The sequence below is a fragment of the Lipotes vexillifer genome, unplaced genomic scaffold (assembly GCF_000442215.2).
Source record: "Lipotes vexillifer unplaced genomic scaffold, Lipotes_vexillifer_v1.1 scaffold1557, whole genome shotgun sequence".
NCBI lineage: Eukaryota > Metazoa > Chordata > Mammalia > Artiodactyla > Lipotidae > Lipotes > Lipotes vexillifer.
Genome location: NW_006798133.1, coordinates 383,375 through 388,079, shown reverse-complemented (window position 1 = coordinate 388,079; position 4,705 = coordinate 383,375).

Below are 4,705 nucleotides of genomic sequence, written 5' to 3'. Positions count from 1 at the left end.
AGCAGGAGAGACTGTTGTATAAAGAATCCACTATAATTAGATGTGACAAGTGCTTTAAATTGTCATGTAAGTTTTCTCACAGTAATTATAGACTCCCAGTCTACATATTTTTTGAAACTTTGTAAATCTGCCCCCTTATAAAATAGAAAGAAGATGGGAAATAAGCACTTTGTCAACTTGATCTGTTGATAGTGGCTCTCGAAGAGCTGGGTTAGGGAGGATTTGAAACTACTTCCAAGCTCAGCAGAAAAAAGTTTTTTGATTGATTACTGATGACAGCCATCAGCCTAGGAGGAGGAAGAAGGTGTCTTCATGTCAAATATTTGCCACCTCTAGTCTCCAACATGCAACTAATACATCAAGCTTTCTCTACCCTATCATATATTCTAAGACATCATGAACACTTTTGCCAAAATTCTCATCATTTACATTTCACTAAGTGACTCTTTACTGGGAATAATGAAGTTGAGAATAGTAGTCCCTTCATCACATCCTTCACCATCTGAGAGATGAAATTGTTAGCAAGGCAAGTCAAGAATTGACTTGATTCTCTGCTTTAAGGACATGAGGCTTCCAGCTGATATTTGATCCCGTCACTACTATATTTGTCTCTCTGCCAGTACTGTGACCTGCATCAGAATGTCTTGACTGGCAAATAAAGGGAGCAGGTTCTCTAATCCTAAAATAGTTAGAAACATCGAAGCCCACTAGTAGTCAAAGAAATCACAAAAGAAAAATTCAAAGGACTTAAATTCACAAATATTTAAGATGCATTTAAATATGTTGAAATCGCAAACAAAAGGCAAAACAACATGATGAGCAAGGTAGAACATTTTCTAAAAATATGACAAAGAATTGATATATTTAACTGGTAGGAACTAATTGACCAAGTCAGAGTACAAACTAGACGTGGCTTAAGCCTACAGAGCTAAACTGTCATTTGTAGTCATGTGATTTGCACTCATACCCTCTCCCCCAAATTATCCATTAATGAAAGATGTCCATTTAGTTCAAAAACTGAGACCTGTGTGCAAGTGACCTATAGGGAGAAATACTGGAGAATCCCATCAGTGTGACAGGATTATCGACAACAGGTCCAATGCATTCCAGTGTATCCACTGCTATGATCCCAGCACCACCTAGAGTGGTTTATTATTTACAAACATTGCTAAAGCAACTAGTATGTGCCAGGCAATTTTCTAAGCACTTTACAAATATTAATTTGTTTAATCCTAATAACAACCCTCTGTGGTGGGTACTATTACAAGCTCCATTTTACATCTGAGAAAACTGAGGCATAAAGAGGTTAAGTAACTTGTCCCAAGTCACACAGCTAGTTAAGTGGGAGATCTGCAACTGAATTCAGGTGGCCTGGCTCCAGGGTCCATGCTCCTAACCATGATATGGAAGGGACTAGGTCACTACTCAGCATTCCCCTTTTCAAAGAAGTACCATGCCTGGATTCCCCAAAATATTACTCTTTCATCTGTGTGTAAAGTCTCATCCACTTGCTCTTGGTTTTATTTGCCAACTTTACTGAGTAGTAATTAAGAGTCCATGCAGGAATACACAACTGATAGAAAGGATGCTTGGCACTCTATGGGACCAGAGAGCTCATTCTTTGGGGAAATAAAAATTAGAAAGGAGAACGTACTGATAATTCTGAAAGAGGAAAAATTAGATAACCAATATATCTGTTACAGAATGAATTGTGTCCTCCCCAAATCCATATGTTGAAGCCATAACCCCAATGTGACTGTATTTGGAGATAGGGACTTTAAAGAGGTAATTAAGGTTAATTGAGGCAAAGCAGTGGGGCCCTAATTTAATAGGACTGATGTCCTTACAAGAAGAGGAAGAGACATCAGCGATACATGGTGCACAGAGAAAGGCCATGTGAGGACACAGCAAGAAGATAACCGTATACAAGCCAAGGAGAGAGTCCCAAGGAGAAACCAACTCTGCCAACATCTTGATCTTGGACTTTCAGCCTCCAGAACTGTAAGAAATAAATTTCTGTTGTTTAAGCCACCCAGTTTATGGTATTTTTTTTATGGTAGCCCTAGTAAACTACTACAATATCAATGAGAAAATATGATTAACTTTCAATACAGATTGTATCAAGAAAATAATAAGAAAAATGTACATAACCTGATGCTAGTACATTTTAAATTTTCAATAAAAACACAATTTTCTGGAAGTTGTATGAATCATCTCAATACTGATACAGCATCCATTCCTGGATATAATTTCTTAGTAAAGAATAAATTAAAATACACTTCATTCATACCTGATATAATTCATCCCTGTTATAAATTATTAGTAAAGAATAGCAGTCATCCCTGATATAATTTCATAGTAAAGAATAAATTAAAATATACTTCCTTAATGTGGAAAAAAACTGTCTAGAACCAATGACCAATACGGTGCTCATTAGTGTAACCACAGCCCAGTGGATAGGTCTCAAGCTTGCTGCCCAAGGGCCAGACATGACCTACAAATAAGTTTGTTAGGCTGCTTTATTGTTTTAACTTGTCCTAGTTGCCAGAATTTAAAAATCACATCTTAAATAAACTTCTAGATTTTTTGGCTTTTGGCTAATTAGGCCCACATGACAACAATTAACTGTAGCTAAATAGCATCTTCCCACTGCAAACCAGCTATGCACACTCAGGTTTGCCACAAAGAACAGGTGACATTGACTGTTTTATGCCACTTGTGTTGTTGTCTTCTTACCATGGCTTGCATCACTTGTTTGTTTCCTGCCAGGCTTTTGTAGGCATTTGAGTTCACATCACTTCTTTAAAGGCAGTCCCATCAAAGTCAGGAATCAGAATGTCCATTATCACCATTATTCAACATTATTCTGAAAGTTTTAACCAAGACAAGAAAACAAAATCAAAGGAATAAATATTTGAAAGAAGAAGACACATTTGTAAACATTTGGAAGTTATATAATCATTTTTCTGGCTAACCCAATTTGAGTACTATTAGAGATAATAATGTTCAGCAAAATGGCATGTTACAAAATAAATATACATATAGCAATAACTTTCCTAGTTAATACTAATGATCAGTTAGAGAATATCAGGAATTTAGAAAATTGCATTCACAATGATAAAACTCTTGCTATATAATAATTAATCCAGTGGGAAATTGTAATTGTATAAATAAAACTATGAAATTTAAAGTCCAAGCATAGGTAAGAATTTAGTACATAAAAATAATGATATTTTGAACCAAGGGAAAACAGTTTGGATTATTCCATAAATTACGATAGGCTAATGAGCTTAGTCTAATCGCAGGGAAAAAAATGTTCTACCTACAACTTATGCACATGGAAATAAAAAACCAAAACAATCAAAGAAGAAAATAAAAGTTAATGTCATATTTATTTTCAGAGAAGCTTCTGAGCAATGTGAAAATAAGGAAGAAGTAAACAAAATAGATTGATATGGTAGATATGGAACCAAAATTTAAGATAACATAAGTTAGATAACAATGTGAAGGACATAATGAAAACAAAATTTGATCATATTATAACCAAAGGTACATATTTGTATTATATCAAGAGTATTTGCAAAACAATAATACAAGATAAACACACCAATAAAAATAAGCAAAAGCATGAATAACAATATGTAATAAAAGGAAAAGAAACGGTAAACAATACATTGTTATATATCCAACTTCACTGGAATACAACAAAATACAACAAAAATCAGTTAGTCACAATTTTTGTTAAATCAATATTGTTATATATAATATTAATATTATTTTATTATGACTATATAAGTATCATCCACTCTAGAACCATCTAGTGTTTCTTATTACATTTCCTTTCTTACATACATTTATATTTTCCTGGAGTTAATAATTGCTTACTAATTAGATGTTTGATCTCTTTGATGCTTCCTAATTTTCTTATCTATTCTCTTCTACTTTCCATCTGTTTTTTTTTTTTTTCTCTCTCTCTCCTTTTTTGAGCCTTAATTTTCAGTTTCAATCCTTTCCCAAATGTGTTGTTTTGGCCATACCTGGTATCATTTCCTAGAGCTATTTCTTATTCTATGAATGTTTACTTTTATCTCTTTCATTGTTTCACCATGTAATATCTTCTCTCATCTCTTGGGAAATAATATTGATATTTTTCTTTTCTGTTTTCTTCTACTTTCTGTAATTGTTTTCAAATCCCCTGACTTGTTAGGCTTCCATGTTAGAGCCTTTTCTCAGGTGACCTGGAGATCCTTGTCTGTTTATTCTGTTTAAAGAAGAACTAAAAAGCTGATTGGACACTCTGGGGCATGGTGAAGTCTGCCAAATAGTGGTTAGTGAGTTAGAAACCTGGCTATTTTGCTAGAGCACTTGAAATGGTCAGTGTAGGGATTTTTTTTTGTCTTTTTGGCAGTACGCGGCCTCTCACTGTTGTGGCCTTTCCCATTACGGAGCACAGGCTCCGGACGCGCAGGCTCAGCGGCCATGGCTCATGGGCCCAGCCGCTCCGCGGCATGTGGGATCTTTCCAGATGGGGGCACGAACCCGCATCCCCTGCCTCGGTAGGCGGACTCTCAACCACTGCGCCACCAGGGAAGCCCGGGTTTTTGTTTTTTTTTTTTAAGTATAATTGATTTACAATGTTTCAGGTGTACAGCAAAGTGATTTAGTTATATATATATATATATATATATATATATATATATATATA